This window comes from Mustela nigripes, chromosome 18 (assembly GCF_022355385.1).
Source record: "Mustela nigripes isolate SB6536 chromosome 18, MUSNIG.SB6536, whole genome shotgun sequence".
NCBI lineage: Eukaryota > Metazoa > Chordata > Mammalia > Carnivora > Mustelidae > Mustela > Mustela nigripes.
In genome coordinates, this window is record NC_081574.1 from 14,967,660 (window position 1) to 14,986,123 (window position 18,464).

General features: G+C 40.1%; 1 long non-coding RNA gene across 2 annotated transcripts in view; it reads right to left on the bottom strand.

Moving 5' to 3' along the window:
* The window catches only part of LOC132006553 (uncharacterized), a 41,459-nt gene extending 37,965 nt beyond the window's left edge, over positions 1 to 3,494 (bottom strand). For both annotated transcript variants that reach the window (XR_009401134.1, XR_009401135.1), the window contains exon 1: positions 3,376 to 3,494. This is a non-coding gene — a long non-coding RNA (uncharacterized LOC132006553). The remainder of the gene's footprint in view (positions 1 to 3,375) is intronic.
* Between the last annotated feature and the right edge of the window lie 14,970 nt (positions 3,495 to 18,464).

An 18,464-nucleotide genomic window follows, 5' to 3' on the forward strand; every position in this document is an offset into this window, starting at 1 on the left:
AGAAGGTAGTCTTGGGACACCTGGGTGGTTCAGTCAGTTAAGAATTTCAGGTTTCAGCTCAGGTCAGGATCTCAGGGTTGTGGGGTAGGCCCCACACCTGCCTCTGCACTCAGCACAGAGTCTGCTGGAGATTACCTCCCTCTTCCTCTATCTCTGCCTCGCCCTCTGTTCCCCTCCTGCTCCCACATGTATGTCTATGAACTCTCTCGAAAATAACTCAATAAAATACTTTAAAAAAAGAAGCTAGTGTTGGGCAGCTGGGTGGCTCAGTTGGCTGGGTGTTTGCCTTCAGCTCAGGTCATGATCTCAGGGTCCTGGGGCTGAGCCCCACATTGGGCTCCCTGCTCAGCGGGGAGTCTGCTTTGCCCTCCACTCCTCCCAGCTTGTGCTCTCTCTCTCTTTCTCTCTCTCTGTTCTCTCTCTTTCAAATGAATGAATTAATTTCTAAAAGGGAGAAGGTAGTCTTTAGGCACAAAGCCCAAAGATACTATTTTAGCACAAATCTACCCTGTTTAAAAAAATCTTCTGTCGGGGCGCCTGGGTTGCTCAGTGGGTTAAGCCGCTGCCTTCGGCTCAGGTCATGATCTCAGGGTCCTGGGATCGAGTCCCGCATCGGGCTCTCTGCTCAGCGGGGAGCCTGCTTCCCTCTCTCTCTCTCTGCCTGCCTCTCCATCTACTTGTGATTTCTGTCAAATAAATAAATAAAATCTTTAAAAAAAAATCTTCTGTCATGCAATAACTTTATTCTGTCCTCAGAAATATCAGAAACCAGTCTCTGATATTTCTCCCTAAGGACAAAAAACAAGTTACTGACAGGCTTATTACTTTCAATTCCATAACTGACAATATCTCAGGAATTTTTTTAGCTCCATACATTTTTCTGTATGCAATAAATAAAAAAGCAAAGTGGCTTTCACACATATAAAGTAAGCAGAAATCCCATTATAGAAACTCCCCCTTTCTGTTACTGAATGATTTTAAAATCAAAGCACAGTATTTATATACAGAGTACAGAAGTAATAAAAAATAAAATGCCAACAAAGAAGCCAGACTCAGGATTCTATTTTTTTTTAAATTTTATTTATTTATTTGACAGAGATCGCAAGCAGGCAGAGAGGCAGGCAGAGAGAGGGGGAAGCCGGCTTCCCACAGAGCAGAGAGCCCGATGTGGGGCTTGATTCCAGGACCCTGGGATCATGACATGAGCGGAAGGCAGAGGTTTTAACCCACTGAGCCACCCCAGGCGCACATCAGGATTCTATTTTAATATCGATTTAGCAATTAGATTTTGCTTTTAATGAGTGCTATTTCTAAAAGAGTTAAATAAAAAAGATGTGGCAGAGGGCCTCACATTAAATGAAGATCTTTTACTTACTCCAAAGGTAACTACAGCAAGAAGGCTCAAAGTTGAAGTGTTTATATATCAATTAGTTTTGAGCATTTCACTAAGGACTTTGTAAATGGCATTCTTCAGAAACAAACAAAAATACAATGTATATTAGCTAACTATGTTTCAAAATAGAGACAATACTATGTCTGCTATAATAAATTTGGGGTTATTTCATTGTATTTTAGCATTGATTCTTCAGCCAAGTCCCTGGAGATAGGATCATATATTTTCCTGATCGATCTATGTTTAATGGGATAATTCCATTATTTTAAGTGTATTATTAGATCATACTTAACATTCAAAAAAGTATTTAAGGATGATCTCTTTTCTCTAAAGAAGTGTTTGGGGTTTGTTTTAAGACTTTCTTTAATTTATTATATTGTGTTTTTTTCCCAACTAGACCACTTTATTTTTAAAATATAGACAAGGATATATAGTGGAGGAAAAATACTATTTTTCATCACCTCTGTTCCCTTCATTATTGTAGAAACCTTTACTCTATGCTCTCTCAGAAATCATCTGGGTACTACTATAAAATACATTCTCAGGTTCTGAAAAAAGTATTTTCTGTCTTTATTTCAAAGTGGACAGATAATTTAAGCTAATGCTTAGGACTATACTTTTCTAACATGATTAGATGTTAAAACAAAAGCACAGTATAAAAAAAATCACTGATCAAACCCAGGGTGAGTGACAGAAAACCCACCAACACAGATCACATATGTCAGATCTCTTGGCATATGACAAGCCTGCTATATGTCCCGAGTAATATGTCTTGTCTTTTCGCTCTCCTGTGCACGAAGTCAGGCAGAAATTACCCTAGGAGACCTACAGGCTTAGGTTTGAAAGGTCCCAAGGGGGCCAGGTGGAACCAAGCCTGAGAACGGAGATTTACTAATGTAACCTGGTATGATAAGCCACAAAGTAGTCCAGGGTCACTCCACACTCCCAGAGGACCTCCCAGCTGCTTCTTGGATGACCTCACCTTGAGATAGATAGATAAACATATACATATATATATATATATATATATATATATATATATATATATATGTATTTGTATTTATATTCATATTCATATAAACAGAGGTAAGGATATAGACGCACACACATACATACACATATATGTGTATATGTATACACATATAGGGCATCTTTGTTATTGTTTTATTTTTTAATTAGTTATGGTTAAGAAGAGAAGGATATTTAATACTATAAGAGTAGTCCTTTTCTTATGTTCACCAAAACAAACACAAGCAAAGGGATTTGAATAATGGATTTTTTTTTCTTTTTTTCTAAAAATCTCTTAGCATGGGTAGTAGAGTGGGAAGTCCTGCGTTTGAGTCCTCACTTCTGCTACTTACTAGATGTAAGACTTCGGCAACTCTCTTCATTTCTCACACACTGTTTTTTCATCTGTAAAACCAGCAAGATAATCCCACCTAACCTACCAAACTACAAGCCTATTTCTAGGGTCAAGTTGCTTAATAAACATATAAACTACTACATATAAATCCTCAGGCAGTCTCCTGATGTCAGGCAGTAGTGATATTAACCACACAGCTGGGTAAAGTTTGCATTCACTTCAACATTAACTGAAAAAAGAAAAAAAGAAAAAAAAAAGTGGGTGGCTAGCCTCCTCGCACTCCCTTTGCATTCCTTGTTCTTCCAGACATGGTAAACTCGGTTTCTGCGGGATAGGATTTCATTTCAGTTAGTGAGAAACAAAGCAATTGGACAATGAATAATAGCCCAGACAGGATACAGCTGAAGATTTGCGCAGAAGAATGATGAGGACCGGCTTGATGCTGAGCAGGTGTTCTCCCTAGAGTGTCTAGCTTGAGGATGATTGACTTTGGGAGCTACGGCTTGTTCCCAGGTGGGTGAGCCTTAGGGCCACGGGTTTTTCGAGATATGGAGGAACACGTGAGACCCTGTGGGAAGAAGGTAGGGGGATTTTCCAAGCATTAATGTGGGGATCTTACCTGGAAAAATTCTTGTTAACGCACACAAGTCCCCGCCCTATCTCAGGGAAAGAGCGGCAGCTGGCATCTGCGCTGCTCGAGGAATGCGAACCGCACAAGCCTCCAGGTAAGCCGCTGTGCCCGTGGCAGCGAGGCATGCTGGGATGGGGAGGTGGCATGCCGGGATGGGGAGGTGGCATGCCGGGATATGGAGGGGCATGCCGGGATGGGGCAGGGCATGCCGGGATGGGGCAGGGCATGCTGGGATGAGGAGGGGCAGGCCGGAATGAGGAGGGGCATGCCGGGACGGGGCGGGGCCTGCTGGGAAGTCATCACGTGGAAGGAGGGAACGTGAAGCCCGGGGCTATCTGAGGAGATGGTCCCAGACACAGGTGTCCGTTATTTCAGAAGTGAAATTGCCCTGGTAGTGTCCATTTTAGAGCTGTTCTTATAAAACAAGACAGCTTGGATTGTTTACAACCAGCATCTCTTTTCCAAAGATGAGTTCCCCCCATGGGGTTCCCCGAAGTCCCTCAGCTTGGTCCAGATGCCTGAACGGGACTATGTCCTGCAGCCTCTTCCCACGCCCCGCAGTGTTAACGATCCGCACCTGTACTGACTTCCGCATCCTGGCCCTCTAAGCCGTCTCTGCCTGGGCTCTAACTTTTTACAGCACTGCAGGGAGAAAGTCCTCTGAAGGTTTTCTTCCACCTGGTGTAAATAATACAGGCCCTTAAAAGCCTCCAAAATCATATTTCAAAATCCCAGCGTTAACGGTTTTTTCCATCTTAGACAAATTCTTTTGATGCATGCATTAATTTGGGATGGAGCCCCAGCCCTAGGTGAGTGGATTGTTGATGCGATCCTATTAAATAGAACTTCGACCTGACTGCAACACACAGATTGGAATATAGCTTCTGTGTCATTTTGAACAAAAACAACAAAGGATTTACACTTTTTCTTTTGTCTCTCTCTCTATCTGTCGCTCACTCTTTTTGGCATGTCTGGCTGAGATGTGACAATGTACTAGAAAGATTCTGGGTCTGTCTGTTTTTCATATGTAACCTAACCTAGCTAGTTCAAAATTTAGGGCAATTAGGTCCATCTGTGCAAACTATTATTTCCAAACTATTAGCTTCCAGATTCTGCTCTTTTCTCAAAGTCTGATTTTAAATATTCTGTTAAGTTCATTTTAGTATATTTGAAATGTTCTCATTCTCCCCTTCCTGTTAGCCCTTTGTGATTCTCTTGTGAGAAGGCCCATATGTAAATCAAATGCAATTGGAGTTGCCTTATGAGATTTACAAAATGCAAGAGAAGAGCTGAAGGGAATAATTCTACTTAATCAAAAGAAAATATTTAATCATTGAAAAAATATTAATTACCTCAATAGGTAAGTAAAGTTGTTATTATGGATCATGTTTAATATTCTATTTTAGGGCAAATACAGTATCATACAGAACACATTTATGACCATAATCATCACCTGTTAATCTGTCCCTTGTGTCATTTTAAACTAAAGTTTTAAAATGAAATTAAAACTTTTACTTTGGGATCATAACTTCATAAAAATGGAGGTATAGACAGACATAGATTTAGCTACAGATATAGACACAGTTCCGTATGAATTACTTCAATGTTAGTTTTCAGTGCAAATAAATAAATTTTTCTTTTTTCAACTTTATCTGTATTGTTTCTTCTTGATAATATAACTTATTTCTATACTTGTTATTGACTTTTTTCTCCTTAAAACACCATGGAAAATATATGAGTTTTACAGAAATGTTTTGAATAGCATAAAAACTTGTAATATAAAACATTATCCCTTCCACAATAACTGCTCCCTCCATCCTCCAGAAAATAACTACTTTTGGCTACTTGATGCCTCATCCTTTCCATTTTTTTTCATACATAACATATACTAACATGTATTGTTATTTCACAATAAAAGTATATTTGAATACTTATTCTGTTATTTTATTTTTTCATAAGTTGATCTTAGATAAGCTGTACTAATACTCGCGTACTTAATCCTTTTTGAAAAGAGATATAGTGTTCCACTGTGTGGATGTACCATCATTTACGTAACCAACCCCTTACTAATGTATATATTGGTTTTGTTGAATTTCTCCTTACAGGCTTGCTTTTTGAACTATGTTGTTTTTTTTTTTTTTTCCTTTTCATTGCCTGTTTACCAACACCCCTACCACTACCACCACCAATTTGGTGTTTTCTAGTGACCCAGAGCCACTGTACTTCTTTTTCATTTAGCCTGTTTTCTGAAATGTTTTTCTGACTTTTAAGACTTGTCCTTTCCTTTTGAAACTTCTCTTTTCATGCTCTTATTTTTTTCGCATTAAGGACAAAGGTCCTCTTAGAGAAAATCTCTCCTCTCTGGTACAAGTGTGAGCTCCTCACACTCTTTTCCAACCCCGAGGGTGAAGAGAAAGAAGCAGTGAGGATTCCATTTCTGATAAGAAATAAGAGGCTGCTCCTGGCAGGGAGCCTTGTCAAGATCTCCCTATTCTGAGCACTCCATTCCCACGTGAACAACAATGAATGGAGATTTCACCCGCCCACCCCACATTGTTCAAGTTGTCCTTTGCCCTTTCTGTCAAATCTTGGCACCCAGGAGACAGCAGAACATGTTCTGAATTCAACCCTGGGGAGCCACCGATCAATATCACTTGACTCTTCTTACCCACTAGTTGTTCTCTTTCTGTGCCTGACGTGGAGGGATGCCTAAGCTATTCTTTGTCATGGCCCCTTCTCAGTTGGCCCAGCTAACCCCCATAGGGTGGGATGGCTCTCTCCAACCCCTAGAAGAGTGCCACAGGCGGGGAGTAAGAGTGGGGACAAAGTGAGAGGCTGAGTCTCAGGCCATAGGTTCTCTGACTGCTTCAGTTGCGGGGTCAGTGGCTATGGAGAAAGTTAGTATAGTTTACCTCTTTGTGAGCTTAATTACCAAATACCGAAAATATTAACTGTCCACTTGATTCATGGAATACGATAAAAATAAAAATGTAAAAAGCGCTTTGAAAGTCAGATTCAGCACCTGTTTGCATCCTCACCAAAAAAAAAAAAAAAGTCAGATTCCAAAGAAACAGAGTTTACTGTTTTACATGTCTCTTCTCTCTTTTTTGGTACATATATTTCAATGACTTCCCTTTTCTTCCTTTTTCTCATTTCTGGTTTTGTCCGCCATACCTACTTAGCCCTCCCCATGAGTTAGTTCTTATTTATGGAGCACATATAATATATTTATATTTGTCTTCAGTGAGACCTTCTTTCAGCAGAGTTTTTTGTTTTTGTTTTTGTTTTTGTTTTTGTTTTGAGGGGGTGGAATGGATTCAGAGGGGAAGAAAGACATGACTATTGTCATTTTTTAAAAACCTTTTTTTTTTTTTATGTTGCTCAAATTTCTTTTATACCTAAAACATTCTCTGGAATGTTTTTATGATTAAGACCTTCATCCTAAGTGGCAACCTTCAAATAAGAACAAAAACTTTAAAGGGAGACTAAATTCCTGTCTGATTTTAAGTGCTTAGAAAGTTAATTTCTTCCAAGCCATAGATAAATTGGTTAGGAAAACCAAATCAAATCCCTAAACCAACTCAGTGTTTCCTTGACACTGACCAATGTCTTAATCTCTCTGTATTTGAATCTTCCAACTTTAATATCAGTAAAACTTTGATGCCAAATGCTAATTATCTTCTAATACTTAGATAGCAGATTATGGGTTAAGTAAAACAAATCTGACCATGACACTGAACTCCTCAGGAGAAAGGTATTTTAGAGATTTTCAGGTTTAAAACTAAGAAATATTTTAGGAGCTTAAATGGGACAAAATTTCAGAAAATTGTAATTCTCATTTCCCATCATAGTTTATGGCAAAAGAAAAGCCAGAGAAATTCTTTTTTAAATGGCTGTGAAAATTTTTTTTTCAATTATAAAAACAGTCTTCATGTATGTATAAAAGTTCTTTTTTTCTTAGTTGGAAATGGCCCATCTCTAAGCATATCTTACCATCTCTTCCTCTGCAATTTACTTCCTCCTTCCCAAATGCATTTTAATACTGTACCAATGAATTCCAGAACTAAATTATTGTTTTGGCCCTTGGTTCCTGAAGAAGGGAAAGATATGCAATTTTCTCTTTTTATTAATAAATGCTTACCTTCTAGTATATTATAGGCAATCTCATAACTCATGTCAACCTGAATATTTAACATCATTTGGATTTTCAAATACAACACTTAACTGTAATAAAAGGAAGCCTGAAGACTCAGTATTCAGTAGAATTCTACGATAATGGACACCAGATTGCAGATCAAAGTGATTATAATGTAATGATCTCATTGAGCATTTCCTCTTTGTTGTTCAAATGACAGAGATTCTGGCCGTCAAGCAGAAGGAAAGACCTCAGAATGTGTGACTAGTAATATGAGGCTGCCAGTGTCCCAAGCTTACAGCCTAAGTTAACTAAAGGCAATTCACATTCATTAAGTTGGAAAATAACAGTGTATTAAAGATTTCAGAAGGGAGCTGAGTGTAAACCGTATTAATCACTAGGATAACATTTCAAATAACTATATGGCTTTCATGAGGAGATCTGACATAAGTGGTATCAACAAAATTATTTTTTTTTAAATAGTTTTATTTGACAGACAGAGATCACAAGTAGGCAGAGAGGCAGGCAGAGAGAGAGGTGGAAGCAGGCTCCCCGCTGAGCAGAGAGTCCGATGTGGGGCTCAATCCCAGGACCCCAGGATCATGATCTGAGCTGAAGGCAGAGGATTTAACCCACTGAGCCACCCAGGCATCCCATCAACAAAAGTATTGATGGCGTGTAAAATTATAGATCAAGCTGCTGCACAATTGAGGTTTGAGGAAGTCACTAACATTTTTTTTCACAAAAGGAGGATCTTATTAAATGCTGGCAGAGGCATGTGGTAAGCCAAATGGCCTCCTAACTGGTTAGATTTTCTGACTTGCAATTATGTTGGTTTAATTCGGCTTGGTTACCCTGGACCCTCTATAAAGTTACCCAGTCTGTACAGCGGATTAGGAAGCAGAAGCATGAACAGCTGGTGCCAAAATAAGTCCCAGACCTAATCTCTTTCCCCCTTGTCCTTCCCCTTTCTCCACAACCTGCCAAATTCTATATTCAATATATCGAAAATCAGATGAGCCCAGAACTTGAACAGAAGATTATTGAAGAGCATGAGTTTTGGAGTTAGATAAACCCAGCTTGGAAGACCAGCTCAGCCACTTACTAGCTATGGGATCTTGGTCAAGATATTTAATTTCTCTGAACCTCACTTTCTTCATCTGAATATCTGAATAATGAATATCTGAATAATGAATAAAAATATCTACTTCACAGATTTCACCATGAGGATTTTTTGTTTCTCTTTTTGTTTTTGTTTTTTTTTTTAGCCCAGGATCTGAATGCAGCAGCCAAAAGAAAGTACCAGGAGTATCACTGTTATGTTTCCTGAATAGTCTTTATATGTCTGCTATGTCAAGAGAAAACAAAAGAGAAGGTAGGGTTAATACCTAAGTCTCAGAAAATAGCCACTTTTCCCACCAAAGAAGGACTTTGGTGATGATGACATCTGAGATACTGTGTAATATTACTATTAATACCACCTTACTTCATTTTAGAAAAACGCTTTGTAAGTAGAGACCATCCCAAAAGTCACTGGTTGCCAGTTGGATAACATTTGTTGAATTTGAGGGATGGCCCCAAAATAGCCATAAAAATAGCTGGAGTTCACAGCACAAATTAAAATGTGTTCTTCTCAGATTCATGAAAATTAAAACATCTACTTTTCAAAAGGTATCATTAAGAAATGAAACAGCAAACCACATGTTTGCAAAAGGGCTTACATTAAAAATATATAAAGAAGACTTATACCTCAATAAGAAGATAATCCAATTAAAAATGGGCAAAAGATTTGATCAAATTCACAGAAGATGACATACAAATGACCAATGAACTTGTGGAAATACTTTCAGCTTCCTAAATCATTAGGAAAACACAAATTAAAATAGTGAGTAAAGACTCTACATGACCATTAAAGTGGCTACAATTAGAAAGACTGACAAAAACAAGTGTTGGAGAGGCCATGAAGCAACTGGATTTTCATACACTGCTGGTAGGAATGCAAAATATTACAACCATGCTGGAAAACAGCTTGGCAGTTTTTTATCAAGTCTCATCCAACCCATCAATTCTACTTCTAGGTATTTACCCAAAAGATTGAAAAAAATGTCTACGAAGAGACCTATATACAAAAACCAGCAGCTTTGTCCACAACAGTCCCCAAACTGAGAACAACCCAAGTGTTCGTCAACAGGTGAATGGATAGATAAATTATGGCATATGCACAGGGTGAAATACTTCCCAGGACCAATAAAATACTGACACTCTATGGGTAAATCTCAAAAAACATGCTGAATGAAAGAAGGGAGACACCAAATAAAACACTCTGTATGTTTCCACATATGTGTATGAAATGCTAAAAACAGGAGATCCGTTGGGGGAGTAGAGGGAATTGATTGCAAGGGAGCATGAGGGAACTTTCTAGAGACATGGAAATATCCTCTATCTTGACTGTGGTGGTAGTTACACTGATATACACATTTGTCAAAATTCATTGAGCTGTAGACTTCACATGGGTGCGTTTTATTGTATATATGTGTATCTGGGTAGTAAAGAATTTAACTTCACCCAAAAAGGGGTCTGGCCTTTTCCTTCAGCTTCTGGGAGGTAATCTCTAAGCCCTTGGAATGTCGTGTATGATAGGAGTGTCTTTGTTTACCGGGGGGCCTTGGATTATGTTCATCATCTAACAATGTGACATAGGGTTGGAGCTGGACGCATCCGATAGCATTTAGGGTAGGAGCTGATCACACCAGGAAGACCAACAAATTTGAAGTAGGTGAGGGCTTTGGGTCACACAGTATTGGCTTAACCAAAGGGGCTGGAGCCTAGAGAATGAAATTAGCACACAGGCAACCACTCATGCCTGCAAAACAGAACCTCAGTGAAACTCTGAACATGAAGGCGCAGGTGAGCCTCCCTAGTTGTCAACATTCCATGTATTAGACACAGATAGGAGGAAAATAGCACAGCCGAGACTCCGTGGGGAGAGGACATGGAAGTTCCACATTTACTTCTCTTCCTGGATTCTGCTCGGTGTCATTTTTCCCTTGGCTGACTGTAATCTGTATCCTTCCCCACAATAGAGTGTAACTATGAGTAGGACAGCGTTCAGCGTGTTCTGTGGGTCTGCTAGCTAGCAAGTTATCAAACCTGCACTTGGTGTCAGAAGCTAGAGTGGGTTTATGGAGAGCGTGTCTCCATGAGTCTTGCAGTTTCTTAAACTCCTTAGGACTCAGCTCTAAGCTTTAGCAATATCACATCTCAATACGTATTATTTTTTAACGTATGTAGGTACATATGTTTGTGTGTATGTGTATATATACACACACATCCCCAATGAAACATTGCTTTGAGTGCTAGGAAAGAAAGAATCTCTTAAAAATTTTGCAAGGGCCTTAATATTTTGTGCTCTAGATTTTAAAGACATAGATAGATCTTTATAAACTTAGAAAAAATATGAATGAATGGGCCTCAAATCACAGAATTTATCTGGGCAAAGTGGGAAGAGATAAGCACACCAGGGGTTGTCATTTATTTTTCTCTATGAATATTATTCAAGGGCTGCCTGGGTGGCTCAGTCATTAAGCATCTGCCTTTGGCTCAAGTCATGATCCCAGGGTCCTGGGACTGAGCCCCACATAGGGCTCTCTGCTTCTCCTTCTCCCACTCCCCCTTCTTGTGTTCCGTCTTTTACTGTCTCTGTCAAATAAATAAATAAAATCTTCTAAAAAAATAAAATAAGAATAAAAAATATTATTTGAGTGGTAAAATTAAGGGTCATTTTTGTCTCAATATTTTTCAGCATTTTTCAAATTAATGAAAAAATAAATGTATACTGGGCAAATTTATAAATACATACTAATATATATAAGAAATTCAGAAATATGAAAATTTGACACTTAGAATCTTATGGTCACTGGAAATACAAAACATCTATTTTCATTTATACACAGACTCTTGTTGCAGAGAAGGAAAATACTGTGGCCAAAGCATGTAGGCTTAAAACATTTTATATTTGTATAAAATTCTGTAGAGGAAATAAAATGGAAAATAAGGGGGCGCCTGGGTGGCTCAGTGGGTTAAGCCGCTGCCTTCGGCTCAGGTCATGATCTCAAGGTCCTAGGATCGAGTCCTGCATCGGGCTCTCTGCTCAGCAGGGAGCCTGCTTCCTCCTCTCTCTCTCTCTGCCTGCCTCTCTGTCTACTGTGATCTCTCTCTGTCAAATAAATAAATAAAATCTTTTAAAAAAAATGGAAAATAAGGTGTCACGGAGAAAAAGGAGCAATTAAAGTATCCAATGTAGAAGATGAGCTTGTTTTAGAATTTGTAAAAATAGCTGATGGTTGCTATCAAATCACTATGGTATTTTGCACTCAATTAGATTCATTTTAAAAAATGAGATAATAATTTAATTTTACAATTTCACTATTTATAGTATGCCAGAAGTTAAACCTCTTCAGTTACTTAAACTTTTGTTGAACGATTTTATACGTAAACCTAAAAGTTTGTGGCTCCTGTGTATGTTTTCAGAATTATTTGAGGGGTACATGAATAAAAGATTTGAGGGCCACTAGCGTTCACTGTGAACCACATTTGGCAATCAGTGGATAAATGTAATATTCAATCTAAGCCAAGGACACTCTGCCACCTGGTGGCTCAGAAATTTTCATGGTCACTAAGCAGAAATAAAAACCTCTTCTCAGATCAGGTATGATGATAAACTAATTCATGTACATAGAATCAAGGATGTGGATTATTTAATTACAAGGCATATAGGTTCAGAGGAAGAAATAAAATGGTTAGTTCTGAATATTATCATTGCAAATCCAGAAAATTATCATTGGTAGTCTTTTAGTGGGTAGGAAGAAGTCTAAAATTTCTCGCCTAAGATCAATTTCAGAGATTCTTAAAATTTCAGAGATTCTTAAAGATTTCAGAGATTCTTAAAATGCTAGTCATGTATGGGGCGCCTGGGTGGCTCAGTGGGTTAAGCCGCTGCCTTCGGCTCAGGTCATGATCCCAGGGTCCTGGGATCGAGTCCCGCATCCGGCTCTCTGCTCAGCAGGGAGCCTGCTTCCCTCTCTCTCTCTCTGCCTGCCTCTCTGTCTACTTGTAATCTCTGTCTGTCAAATAAACAAATAAAATCTTTAAAAAAAAAAATGCTAGTCATGTAGTTTTCTGAATTTAAAAGCAACTTTTACTTGTCATTTTATTGTGAAAAAAAGAAAAAAACTGATAGACTATATGCACTGTATAAAAGCGCAATCATCAAAGATTTCATCATACTTTAATGAAAAAACATACATGTAAATAGTTATTACCTGCTTTCAATGGCTATCTCAAAATTCCTGTGGACTAATGATGTTTTCTTCAATTTGTCAACCTTTCTGTCAAAAAATAAGCAAAAAACAAGAAAATGTGGACGTTGGCAAAGTAAAGCCAGTGGCTATACTTCTAACTTCCTGAAAATCCTTCAACAACTCCTCGGACTTACAGGTAATAGAACTTAAAGGTGGTCCCCTTTCTAGGATGTGTGATTTGAACACATACGTGTGTTCTTCTACCACATTCTCTAGATAACTTGGAATAGACAGATGAGAAACTCTTTTTTTCAGGATGCAGCTTCACAATCTTCAGAGTTATTGATAACATACAAATCACACTGCAGATGATTTCAGAACTCTCAGTCCCTTTCATAGAAGTGCCAATCTAAGTGTGTTTCTCTCATATCCCTGTACAAAAACATTTTCAGTTTAATAGGTACCGTACGTAATGGCTGGCTTTGTAATTCCCTAAAGAAAAGAAAGTAACCATTTAGAAACAAAGATAAAAACAAAAGTGGAACATCTACCTTGATTTAATTTTACTTGAAAGTGGTCAAGTGTAAGAGGAAATAAAATTGCAACAAATTTGCTAATTTGACATCAATTCCACTTAGAGTGGAACTGATTCTTCTCTAGTCACTATTTTTTTCTATAGAAAAAAAATATGTAACATAAAAGTCACCATAATCTCTTAGGTTGAAAAAAGGAAACGGGGTCAGGAATCCAGAACAGTCAGCTTTTTTCTCTGTTACCCTAATTTAAAACTCTGCTTTTTTCTTTCCTCCCTCCCATCCTTTCTCCATCACTTCTTTGTTCATTTGTTTGTTTGGTTGGTTCCTTGCTTTACTTTGATTAATTTCCCCACTGTTGGGATATCTTCATGAAAACAAGAGCTCTCTTCTAGAAGTTGGAGGGGTTATTTTGTTTGTTTGGTTGGTTTTGTTTTTGGCTTGCATTAACAGATGATCCTTAAAAGGTCCAATTTATTTACATCTATTAAGATAACAAAAGGACATATTAATGCATGTGCATATGGGGGGAGGAGGATGTAACATACTGCCCCCCCCCCCCCCCCCCCCCCCCCCCCCCCCCGCCGCCAGCAGGGCTAATGATATTAGCTGCTTTATATGAGCATCAGCTATAAGACAGCCTACCCAAGGAAGGTATCATGTCTTTTTTAGTTTATTGTTCCTACTAAGCCTGTCACCACACTTGAATTTAGTAGGTATTCAAAAAACAAACTTATTTAATAAAATGAATAAATAAGACTATGCCCAAGCTAGCTGAAGAAGCTATTATATTTCATTTTGGTTGCTCCTGGGTAATGTTCACATTATCCAACAAAATTTTAAAATATAGCTGCTTCTGAGCTGTCTTGGCTTATAGCTATCTGTTTTGCTTCTCATGTGGTTTAGTCAACTAAAAATGATAGTTTAGAGTAAAAACATATAAAATAATTTAAATATAATCATTTTTAATGGTTAATTCAGTGTCCACAAATGAGTAGCTTATTGGTGACATCTGGCCTGCAGATGTGTTTAATATTAACATTTTTTATAAACAAATACAGGTATTTAAAAAAAATTTTTTTTGAAGATTTTATTTCTTTATATTCAGAGGGAGAGAGAGTGTGTGTGAGCACATATGCAGGGGGATCGGCAGGCAGAGGGAGAAGCCGGCCTGAGGCGGGACTCGATCCCAAAACCCTAGGATCACGATCTGAGCCAAAGGCAGATGCTTAACTAACTGAGCCACCCTGGGGCCTCTAAAGAACTCTGTTCTTAAGTATACAGTAGGCAAGTTTTGGATGGCAGCAAAGTTTTGCATGGACTGATATCTTCAGTAAGTCACAAAGCATTTATGGCTTTGGCCAAGAACTTAATTTTACAGATAAAGAAACTGAAACAGATTGATGACGAGTCAGGAGAGAATGCTTAGGAGCTCTTGCCCTCAACAATAAGTAAAACCAAACCCTCCTCAAAACCTTCCATTAAGATTAACACTTTAAATAAGAAAATTTCATATAAAAATCTGGTTTCCTCATTCTTGTCTAAAAGTCAGAAGATGGGTCAATATCTGCAAATCCTTAGTGACCACAACTGGCTATGGCCGAATGGCCACTGCTCCCTTGAGAAGAAACATATCTGCCACAATATCCACTACTTTTTCCCCCAAACTGAAGCCAGTTTTCAGGGGCTACTTTACCATCCAATTAGTAGTAGAGAAATATTTCTCTGTTGCCATTTTTCTATCAAAAGAGATTAAAAGGACCACAGAGTTTGAGGAAGAAAAAAATGGGTGAACGATTATTTCTTTGTGGAAATTAAACCTATCCCTGCCTGTTTAATCTCTGGACTATGTTTACAGGACTTTGTTTACGGGACTTGCCTGGCCAGTGTGGGCATCCGAATTTGTGACCCCCTGAGATAGCTCACGAAAGGAGCTTTGTCAACATGTTCAAGCACGTAATTCTAGATAACGTGTGTGTGTGAATATGAATACGAACAAGATTTCGAGGCATAGCTCGCCTCTAAATGGGGCTCACATTTCACAAATTCACCTACAAAAACAACTAGGTAAGTTTTGAGAGGCAGTGACAGTGACTTGCCCTACCCCACAGTGAGACATAAAATTGTAGTAACTAAAATGCTACACGTGACTAGCCACCTCAGCAGCTCCAGAAATAGAGCGCAGTCTGTGTGGAGTTTAGAATATGATACAGTTGGCATGGTTGAGTGATAAAAGCAAAGTGCAGGGGCACCTGGGTGCGCAGTTGGTTCGGCAGCTGACTCTTGGTTTTTGGCTCAGGTTGTGATCTCAGAGTCCTGGGATCGAGCCCTCTGTGGCACTCCCTACTCGGCAGGGAGTCTGCTGGATTCTCCTCTCCTTCTGCCCTTCCCCCTGCTTGCATTCTCTCCCTCAAATAAATAAATCTTTTTATTAAAAAAAAAAGCAAAAATACAATAAAATGTATTAGCACATACCCATTTGTGTATGTGTTGTTATATATAAGGGATAATATTTTAAAATTATGAGTGGATTTTTTTCTTTTGTGTTTTGGAGTACAAGCCTTGGGCACTTAAAGCATCTATCTGCCGAAGGAGAAACACTGGAGTGTGTTTCATGCGGTAGATGTTATCGCTGACAAAGTCAATAACCCTTATTATTTCTTCCTTCTTCCATGGCGGCAGAAACCCCACAAAAGATGCTGGGGAAATGCCTGATACCTTCCATCCTTGTCTTCTTTCTGGCTACGGTGCTTCATGTGACATGGGTATGAATAAAATGAAAACTAGAGAAATCTGTTGGGATGGCTCCTGAAGAGATTTCTCACCCTGATATAAAGGACAGAGACATGAGGAGATGTCTCTCCATCCCAAAAGCTCCCCTTCACGATCAGCCTCTGAGCGAGGCTGTCGGATGAAGTGATGCCCAGAGTAGCTGTGACCCTGACGTGATAAGACAGAATAAGACAGAAGACGACAAGTCTTCCTGCAGATGGTGGAGACAAGGGTCGGGAACCCTCTGGCATTGCCAAAACAATTCTGAAGTCCTTAACTCCCAGAGTTTTTTTATCTTGCAAGATTATTAAATGTCTTCATTGATGAGGCCACATTGAGTTAGACACCATCACTTCTACTCCACATCCTTCTAGCTTCTGCATTACAGAAAGAACGTCTAAAGGAGGTCTGAGGTAATATCCGATAACTGATACATAACAACAGTGTTACACAGAGAATTATTCCAACTCCTGTCTGCCCCTGGAGTATATCAGCATCCAAGCCCAGAAGACCCAAGCTCAATGGGTTCCCTCACAGAGTAAAGAAGATGGCGGCTGTGTTGGTGACAGTCGGCGGGGTTGTGTTTGTCTTTCAATCTGTGACATCCAGTCAGGGAGCAGGTAACCGAAGGCACAGGGAAAAGTGGACCCCCTCCACAACCGCTCTGTCTGGGTTCTGGGAAGGTGCAGCCTCATGGCGGGGGGGCCCCAATAGGGGCAGGATCAACTTGGATCATGGTCAGGTGGAAGGTTTAACCCAAGGTTTAGCTTTCATAAGCCACGTGTGCTGGGGCCTGCGTGCTGACAGGCCTCAGAAGTAACTAAGAACCCTGGCGAGGAAGTTCCCCAGAGGCAGCCGCCCTCGCAAGGGCAAACTGACTCTGGAGAGAAAGAAGAAAAGATCTGGCACACAAACCCACAAGAGCTTAACTTGACTCTTAAGTCAGGGGGACAATGAACAGATTGTACCTGAGAATGACATGATGACTTTTGCCGTTTAGAAAGGTCATCCCTGCAGCAGCGTGTGTGGGTCCCGGAAGAGGTGGGCAGCCTGGAGGCAGGTAGACCAGCTCGGAGGACCCAGTGCGGTCTGGTGAGGGGGAACAGTACCTCGTCAGAGGCAGGGAGGAGAGAGAAGATGGTCCGGGAGGAGCCTCTCTTCTCCTTGGTGACCTCTACGCTCCTTAAGGGTGAGACGAGAAAGAACGGGGGTCTAGGATGCTTTTTGGTTATCTGGTTTGGATGGAGGCTGGGAGATAGGAGACCTGTAAGGTGGCGTCTAACAGGGTAAGTTTGAGGTGGGGCTTACAGTACACGGATGCATCTGACACACGAGCAAAAGAGATGTGAGCTAGACATGTACGTGTGAGAGCCATCACCACAGAAGTGATTTCGAAGGTATGGGTGTGCGTGAAAGTGACTCTAAGAACATATGAAGGAGAATAGCATCGGGGCCGTGCCACACACGAGGGGTGAGAAGCTAGAACCCGCCAAGGAACCCATACAGGAGCAGCCGGAGAGAAGAGTGGGAAACCAAAAGAATGCGACATGGTATAACAAAAGCCAGGCTAAGTGCAGATTGAAGAAGCAGTGGGTGTTCAGTAGAACTCCGTGTTCCAGATAAACCAAGGACTGGAGAAGGCACATTTTTGTCTGGCAACATGGAGGTCCCCTGAGGCAGCAGCAAGAGTAGCTTCGAAGGGAAGGAGAGCCAAAGCCAGGGGGCCGCGTCGTGCACGAGAGAGTGGGAAAAGCAGAGTACACTTCAGAAAGGGTCTGCCAGGAAAGCAGAAGGTAGAAAGATGCCAGGAAAGCATACAAGCTTGCAGGAGGGGGTTTTGCGACGTTTATCCAGAACTCCGGCACTTAAGTCAACACAGCATGGTGCAATCACAGAAGTAGACTATGTTGACATTGATTTCCGACTTAGAACCGAGAGGCTGAAAGTAAATGACGGCCAAGGTTCTCACTCCTTTGAGGTCATCCAGCAGAAATACCGGACAACTCATTTGTCTTCCGGGGACCTTTATGAAAAGAGTCTCAGGAGGCACCCGGGGGGCTCAGTGGGTTAAAGCCTCTGCCTTCCGCTCAGGTCATGATCTCAGGGTCCTGGGATGGAGCCCACATCGGGCTCTCTGCTAAGCAGGGAGCCTGCTTCCCTCTCTCTCTCTGCCTACTTGTGATCTCTCTCTGTCAGAAAAAAAAAAAAAAAAAAGAGCCTCAATCTTTTGCCTGAAGACCTCTTGCTCGTCCACTGGACCTTGGTTGGTTGATTTTTCACTGGGTGTGCCAGAGTGGGTTTCCGACTCTCTGTGTTGTAAGTGAGAAGCCCATGTCA